Source organism: Harpia harpyja, chromosome 14 (genome assembly GCF_026419915.1).
Source record: "Harpia harpyja isolate bHarHar1 chromosome 14, bHarHar1 primary haplotype, whole genome shotgun sequence".
Lineage (NCBI taxonomy): Eukaryota > Metazoa > Chordata > Aves > Accipitriformes > Accipitridae > Harpia > Harpia harpyja.
Genome location: NC_068953.1, coordinates 9,123,302 through 9,132,098, shown reverse-complemented (window position 1 = coordinate 9,132,098; position 8,797 = coordinate 9,123,302). Strand labels below are relative to the sequence as shown.

At 53.2% G+C, this 8,797-nt stretch overlaps 1 long non-coding RNA gene across 1 annotated transcript; it reads right to left on the bottom strand.

Moving 5' to 3' along the window:
* Window positions 1-1,947: 1,947 nt before the first annotated feature.
* Window positions 1,948-8,797, bottom strand: LOC128151377 (uncharacterized). The gene is made up of 2 exons (XR_008238358.1): window positions 6,042-8,797; window positions 1,948-5,856 (listed from the first exon to the last, which is right to left on the bottom strand). It is a non-coding gene; the product is annotated as an uncharacterized LOC128151377 (long non-coding RNA).

The following is an 8,797-nucleotide window of genomic DNA, read 5'->3' as shown; positions in this document are numbered from 1 at the left end:
TGGACCCCGAGGAGGGACGCAGGAAAGGGACAGGTCCTGCAGCACTGTCCCCTCTGCCCAGGAAGCTGTCACACAGCAATGCTAAGCAGGACAAACGGACAGGAGCTGCTCCCAGGGGAGCGGGTCCCTCGGTTCCCAAGGGTGGGATGCAGGCTGGGGCGGAGGGGACCCCAGGGCCACCCACGACCTGATGTTGAGCTGCGCAATGCTGCCAGCTCCAGCGCATCCACTGCTTTCCCAGCGGCTGTCTCCCTGGAAACTGGAGCCGATGCCGAGGTGGGAGGCAGGAAGGGGCATCGCTCCGTTTAGGAAAGGTGGGTGGACGAGCTGTGCAGCAATTCCTTCCAGCACGGGGGGATGGATGAAAGGCCATAGTTCCTCTGCTGCCCGGCTCGAGGTGCGGCAGGCAGGACCCTTCCTGCCCAGGGCTCCCTGAGGCTGTGGAGGGGCACCAGCCATCCCCACATCTCCCCATTGCTCCACATCTCCGTCTGCTCTGGGGTTGGGAATACTCAGTGCCTTGACTCAAGGCCACGTGGGGCGGTGATGGTCACTGCAGGAGAAGCAAAGGACTTTGTGGGGAGCCAAGAAGGAGCAGGAGGAGGAAGGGGTAGGCGATGGGTGGGGTGGAGAAGAAAAGATGGGAGTAAGAGGGAAAATTGAGGAACCCAAGAAGAAGTGCTCAGACCATGCTGGAGGAGGATGTGGCCACAGGGAAGCCTGCCAGTACCCAGCGGAGCAGAAAGTCAACGATATTAAAGCAAAGACGCTGGATATTTTAATTCTCTGCGGCTCCTGCTTCTCAGAGGACAGCGATGATGTCTGAAGTGCAAGCAGAAATTAAACAAGAGGCATCTCAGTCTGGTTGTTCAGCCTGTAAAAAAGGCCTGGGGAGCAGAGCGGAGACACGGCTCAGAGAGGGGCAGGAAGGACGGCCACGTGTCCCCAGCCAGCCCCTCTGTCACACACCCCCGGGAGGTGCCACCAGCACTGCCGCCTCACCGTCACACTCTGGTTTTTGGTGTTATTTCTTTCCCTTTGGGGACACCCCAGGAAGCCTTCGCTCAAGCCAGTCTGCCTCTGCCTACAGCAACTTCCATCTATTTCAATTAGAGAACCTTTCCCCCAAAAGGGGCCAGAAACCTCAGCTCCTGTGAGGCAGAGCAGGGGGATGCAGACAAACAGCCTCTGCCATGCTTGGGGCTGCTGCTCAGAGCCTCATTTATCATCTACCAACAACACGGGCATGCCCAGCCTTCCCCGTGCCGGGCAGGGGACGAGCAGCCCCCCCTTGCTGGCTGGGTTTAATCAAGTTTGGCCTCTGCCAACAGCATCTCGCAGCCTGGGGAAGCGGCACGCTGCGTATCCAAAGGCAAGCGGGAGCCTGGGGACTCACCCGGAGCTGAATTTCCTCCAGGAGCTTGCATCAAATTCAGTTAGAGCACTAGTGATTTATTAGGAGAGCTACTCCTTGGAGCAGCTGCGAGCCGTAAGGCTGTAGTACAGGCATCTGCTTCACCAGGGAGGGGTCCTGAGCAACACAGAGTGATTTATGGGGCAAAAGCTGCTGGTTTAGCACAGGGCGTACAGCATGGGGTGACCCTCGGGGCTGGTTGGGGCAGGAGAGCTGCCGCCAAGCCCAAAGGGTCCCTGGGTGATGAGCCGTGGGTGGCAGGGCTTAGGGATGGGGTGGCAGGGCTTAGGGACCGGGACACCCCCACCTCCCCGCAGCCCAGCCGGCAGCACGATGCAAAGTAGGCTACGAGCCCTGCTGCCAATAAGTCAAGAAACAGAGGAGGCAGGGAGACGACATCTCGGCTCCAAACCGACAAACGAGCTTTTTTTAATCTTTTCTAGGGAAAGGGCTTCTCCAGTTTTGTCTGGAGCAACCAATCAAACCCAAAGAGTTGCATCCGACTGCAAGGGGAAAAAAAAAATCCAGGTCTATTAAAAATGATGAAAGACACCTTGACAGTGTCCTTTTAATGTAATTAAAAACCTATTTAAAGGCATGCCAAATGTTTACTAATTAAACGAGCGCTTCATTCTGTAGCCATAATGAAAAAAGTAATTGTGATACTTTTAGCAAATCCGAGGTTTTTAAAGAAATAATTACTTTACAGAAAATCAGTTACTAAATTAAACCATTCTTTACCTGCTGTTATTTCTGCTCTTTTGCTCATTTTGTGCAGCAGGTTGAATCCTGAAATTACCTGGGACAGATTTTTATTCTGAATAATGAATATTTCAAAGGAAATAGGAATAGAGAAAGAAGAAAACTAGGAACTGTTAGTGGGTCCCCAAACCTTAATATGTGGCTGGTGGGAAAACTGTGATGTGGTTGGAACAGACCAAAACATGCCCACGTGGCTGTACCCCTGGTGCGCTGATGACAGATCTCCAGCAAACTGTCCCGCTAGTGCTCTGTCACTACCACCGAGACAAATGAGGGCCACCGACAGAGGCAAAGCCTCTGCAGCTTGGGCACAAAGTTTGGGTCAAGCCCTCCGAGCAAGATTGCTATGCTGTTCATGGAGTCAGCCATAGACTATGCTGATCACCTGAGGATGGTGGAGTTTCCACCCTTGGAGATATCCAAAAGCCAACTGGACATAGTGCTGGGCAACCTGCTGTAGGCGGCCCTGCTTGAGCAGGGGATTGGACCAGATGACCTCCAGAAGTCTTTTCCAACCTCAGGCAGTCTGGGGTTCTGTGATGACCAACCTGAGGAGCAGGAGGGCAGGAAAGATGGTCGTGTAGCAAAGGCAATGCTGCACACCACAGCCCTGCCTGCAAATCTCAGCTCCGTGCTCAGATGCCATTGAGAAGTCAGGTAGCATCTTTGTGCCCTGTCTGCAAAATAGGATCCTCAGCTTAGACCACGAATTCCTCCAAGGCAGAACCGTCCCCTTGGTGAGCATCTACAGAGACGTGACGTGCTGGAGCCGCACACCCCAGGGCTCCCCAGACACTGCCAGGCTGCCAGTGCTCCCCTCCAAACAGGTCTGAGCTCAAACACAGAGGGAAGGGGAAAGGAAACCAAGCACTCCCACCCATGTCATTAATAAATACCCATCACAAGAGCACCTCTCTCTCTCCTCCTTCTGCAGACACTCTCAAAAGCAATCCTGGCCAAGAGAGGTCTCTTATTTCTGTACCGGAGCACACAGCACTAAATTGAACATGGCTCTATAAACCACCCGGCGCTTGTTTTTCAGCCAAGGTGTGTGCGTGTGCTTCAGCCCATCAGCTCTACCTGGCTCTTTCTGAGAGGAGGCACAGACTTTGAACACAAGCCCACTAATCTAAGATGACACTAGACTGAATCTAGAGAGAGGCAGCGAAGGCACGGTGGTGACCAAGCATCTGTGCAGGCAGGCAGCCGATGGCTGGCTCCCAGTTGTCGGGTTGCAGGGGCTTTTGATAGCAGATGGAGAGTCTGATTGCATTTGCTGATAATGGATTAGGAGGCTTATCTTTGATCTCGACTTTCTCCTGGTTAGCCGGTTTCTTGAGGGGCTCTGCAGGGAGGTGTTACAAGAGATTTATTAACAAGATGAACTGCAATGCCAAGAAAAGCTACTTCTGCAAAATGCACTTTCTCTCTCACGCCTGCACAGGCTTAAACCCACTCCCTGTTTGAACGCACTCAGCATCTTTCCTCCTCGGGGGACTCGAGCAGATCTGCTCCTTCCCTCACGGTGGGCTGGCAGAGTTTCATCAATGCAATGGGAAACTGCTGCAGTCCTTGCCCAGCCATCCAACAGCCTCCAAAATATCCTTATTTGCCAACAGCAAATGTAAGCACCTTAAAAGTCAGGCACCCAGGGCAGAAGAAACTGTAGGTAGAGGCGGCTTGTCCCCAGTGTCCCCAGCACCACCACAGCCTCTCCCTGGGGCCAAACTCCTCTCAGCTGCTCTTGCAATAGGGCGCAGGAGCCCAGCTCTTCCCAGGGCCAGGGAACAGGCAGCACCTCCAAAGATGTCCTGGTAAGGTGAAGGATTGGTTTTAATGCCCGCAGATTTTTGGGATCTGGCTCTGACTGGCAGGCCAGCCTCTCCACTCAGCTTCTGCGAAAAAGGCAGATGCTCCCCACTTACCTTACGCAGCCTCCAAAAATAACCGAGCGCTTCCAGCAGCATCACCTGCACCCAGCTGCCCCTCGAGCAGCAGGGAAGTAGCAGACACACAGTCCCCTCCTGGGTGCAAGGCAGTTTATTTGGGCTGCCTGAAGGCAGGCATCACATCTGGAAGCCCTGCCTGCCCCCCAGTGTGTCCTACTGCAGCCCTGAAGCAGGGCTGTTCCTGCAGGGATCGTTCCCAGCCCAGGGAAGAGCTAGCTACTGAAGCTGTATGTTGCTGGCCAGCAAGTCTGAGTAATTAATTTTCAACTGGTTTTCCTTGAACCTGATCCACCAAGCACACCTCATGCTGCCCCAGAGGTGGGCTATTTTAGCAATGGTCCCATCCTGCGGATAAGGAAGCTAAGACCTACTCTAAGGCATCTGTCTAAGGCCAGCAAGGGAGCCAGGATTAGAAATTCAGAGCTCAAAGCTCAGCTCACTAGACTGCCTCATCTGTACCACACACGGACATGGCACGAGGCGACACTGCTGGACCTCTGAGATAGATGTGAGCACAGCTACCCACCAAGCAGTAGCTACAGGGGAAGGAAGGAGCAAGGACAAAAGAGATAAGGTGATGGGGGAGGCAGACGAGAGGCAGAGAAAGTAGAGGAGAGAGAGGAAAGCAGGAAGGTAACCCGTACATTCATCACCCTGAGTCCACCATGGGAGTTTTTGCTTGTTTTCTCTACAGGCACAAGTCTACTGCTGTTTTCTGCTGCTAGGGAACAGGGATGCCCTGTTGTTACTGGTGTCACTCTCAAGCAACGCCGTGCAGCCACGCACAACCTGTGCTGCCAGCCAGACTACAATCTGACCTCATGCTGGACTGTGCACAGCATTTCGAAGAGTATTTGGCTTTGGGGAGAAAAAAGCAGGCCAAAACCAGCCCTACCCTTTCTCCCAGAGCACCTCCTGGAGCAGCGGCAGGAAGGGGGAGGTAGCACTGGCCATCTGCCTGCTCTGCCTAAGAGCCATGTCCTGAGCTGCCTGCTACCACCCGGTGTGTCCCATTCTGGCCAGCACGGTTTACCCCTACTCCCTTCCAAACCAAACACAACAGGTGAAGGTAAAGCAGACACCCCACCTGGATGGATTCTGGATTTTCTTTGCCAGCAATTCTCATCAGCTGTGATTTCTCCATGCTTTTGGACCTTGCTGCTGATCTGCAAACTCTTGGCTAGGGAGAGAGCAGAAGTCCCCCATCCACACAGTCCACGAACACCTCCGAGTGATGCAAAGCTAAAGGGCACATTCATTTTCCCCCACTGATCCACAGCACCGCTCTACACAACAGGACATGCCGTTTCACATTAACATCATGATTTGCATTGCAACAGCATTCGGAAAGCCAGGGCCCAGGTTGTACGGACACGGCTCCAAAGAATCAGCAATTCAACTCAACAGTCATTTATTCAGCTCTCTAGTGCTCCTGCAACATGTCTGCGCTGCACAGCAGCAGCCAGCTGGAGAGAAGGGTTTCACAGTTGACCCCAATGGCAGCAGTGAGGATTCGGCCAGAACCCAGACTCCTACAAAAGGATGCAATAAGTGAGCACAGGGGTACGGGAACAGGAGTCTCCCTTAAACAATAAGCAGCCTGATGCATGTTTAATCTTCTGCTTCACTACAAGCTAAATAAATTGGCTTTTTCTGAAACGATGGCCATGGTGCACACCATCGCTGTGCTTGGGAGCCTGACAGCATCTCAGAACCAATGTCCAGGGTGAGCTGTTGAGATTAACCAAACCCCAGGTCAGATCAGAGCAGTTCTGTTGCCTTTTAGCAGTCTGCTTGCTCTCTGAGAATTAACCCCTTATCTTGCAACCTTATCTCCCTGGGGAGCAGCGTTGGATTGTCTGGTCACCGAATGCCATTGCAAAACCCAAGCACAAATAACCCCCAGGGATACAGACCAACAAGCCTTAGTCCTTCTCCATCAGCGTGTGGGTTGTTTGCAGAAAACGAGGCCCCAAGCAGAGGAGGAGAGCGGTAAGTGTGCAGCTCAGACTGCACAGGAGCTATTCCCGTGTCTGCCTTCCGACCTAAGGATGAAAAATGAATTCAGCAACCAAGCCACAATTCATCTCAGCTGGCTAAGGTCTGCCTTTGCAGCCAAGATCCAAGCACAGACACCACTTAGCCTGGCCAATTTCCTCTGTTGATGCTTCACCCAAGACCCTGGCAGGAGAGACTCATTAATTACAGAGGCTGGAATTGTCTCTCCAATGGATAAGGGGGAAGCCAGATGCAGGTGAGCAGCTGTACGTGCCCAACAGAGCAATAAACTCTGCCAGCAAGTGCTCCTACAAACCAGCCTTAGCAGGGGACAAGAAGAATGCTGTGCGCTCGGCTAACCCTGGCTGCGGGCTGCCCCAGCTACAGGTCTAGCTTGGTGGGTGGAAAAACGATGCCTTGGGGAGGAGAGACGCTGCCACGTTCAGAACTTTATTGCCAGCTAGAAAAGGCTTCCTCCGCTCCCCTCGGGCTCTTTGCACCTGCTTATTTCCACCCACTCATCTGCAGGTGCTTTGCAAAGGAGGTCAGGAGCTCTGCGGAGGCACCGTGCCCTACGGGCAGCCGGCGACCCCGGGGCCAGGACTGATACCCACTGTGCAGCTGTGACACATCCCCACCCCAAAGCAGGGCAGGTAAGTGGGACCCCCCCGCTCCTGCATCCAAGGCCCAGCATGGACAACGTAACTTCCTTGCTCCGAGGCTGGCTGCCTGTGCAGTCATGCTGGGAGGGTGAAGGTGCTGTTGAGGTCACACACAACCCCCCACCAGCCAGGCTTCTGATGAATCACTTAAATGCAAAAATATCACAACGTGCCTTCCATTCCACACAATATCCTTGGAGGATAATACTCGGAGGCTCTTACTCACCTTCCTGAACCAAAAGGATGAAGCTGCCACCCCACAAACTGCAAGGGAAGTTTCTGGGATCAACCTCATCCTCAAAAGCACATCCAGAGCAGCATCCTGTCCACCAGTCCCTTACCAGGTGGCCACGAATTTCCCACCAAGGCCACAACATGTCCCAATCCCTTCCTGTGTTCTTCTTACACTCCCCCCTCTCCAAACATCTCTCCTCCACAGCTAGGAGGATTTGCTCCAAAATCCAGTCTTTCCCAGGGGAGAGAAGGTCAGCCCCACAGTTCTCCCAGTTCCTCTGGATCACTGGTTTCCCATGCAAGCTGACCCTGAACCCAGGACCTGCAGCCTCCTCCGCTATTCAAGCAGGGACAGCAGCTCCTGCTGACTCTTTGCTGAAGCTCTTCTCCCACCACATCAGCAATTCCTGGTTTATGCCCCACGGCAACAGGAGAACGGGGCTGCTCACTTTTAGTGCTTCAAACAACATCACTTCATTCCTTTCCTTTTGCTTTGTATGCAATACGCTACAGAGGCCTCAATTATGAAACTAAAAACACATCTTCCATCTGTGCTGTACAGCACCAAGCACCTTCTTATTAATGGAGAACAATTATAATTATTGACACAGAGATAAATGCAGAAGCACCATCAGAAGAGCTCATATTTGAGAGCAGCTGTATCCCGCATCCTGAACCACAGAGCATCGTGTTCTGGCTGCTTCAGGAGGATGCAAGAAACCCTTTGCAAACACAGAGGACAACCTGCCCTCACTCAAGCCTCTTCCTGGTTTCTAGTACTTAGAAATTGGCTTATATCCCCCAGCACAAGGTCTAAGAGCCCTTTTGCTATTTCTGTGGTTATTAATTATGACAACTGGGTCTATCAGGGGTTTACATGTTGGAAGTGCTGCAGGTACAACAGCTAATTAACATTATGCACACCCTATCACCTCTTGGTGCCCACAACCTCCCATCCGAGCCACAGCTCTGCAGAAAAAGTCGCTACAGAGAAGGAAGGGGGAGAAAGAAAAAAAAAAAAGTAAAATTATCTTGGCTCCCAGCCCAAGGCTTTCTCTTTTTAAGATGCATTTCAAGAATCTGCTGGCTGGTAACCTCCTCGAGTTACAAGGGAGGCTGCTTGTCAAAAGCTGACCTGAGCTGGATTTAATTGAAAGCCAGTTGCTGGCAGTGGGAGTGAGATCGGAAAGGGCACCTTGGGGAGGCTTTGCACAGAGCAGCCAGGACAGGAGCAGTCGGGGTGGACGGGAGCCATGCGAGCAGAGAGCACCCTCTGCAGCTATGCCAAGGAGAGCCAGACCCTGGATTTGGAGAGTCTGGGTTCTTTGGGTCTGGGCTGGAGAGCCCTGGGCTGCTTCCCTCAGCTCCTGCTGTTAAATTGGATCCAGGCTGTTTGCTTTCCACTCACCACGCACCGAGCCTTCTGCAGGGTACGTCAGAGGGCAACGCACCGCTCACGTACAGACCCCGCGCCGAGAGTGCCTGGGTCAAGGCGGCGAGACCCAAAGGTTTGTCTTGCAGCACCTGGACACAGAAGCCCATTTCAGGGCATTCCTCCGCAGAGGTTTTCCCACAGCACTGCAAAACACAGAGCAGATGCAGTGCGTTTCTCTCTGCTCCCCCAAACCGCACAGCTTCCTCCACTCAGGCCGAATGCCCACCTTTTTCATCAGCAGTCAGGCCAGCAAAACTAGGATGAGAGCCAGCCAGGGACAAGCCAGCGTCTCCCCCAGGCTCTGGTGCTGCAGGTCCTCCAACAGCTCCACAAACCAGCAAGT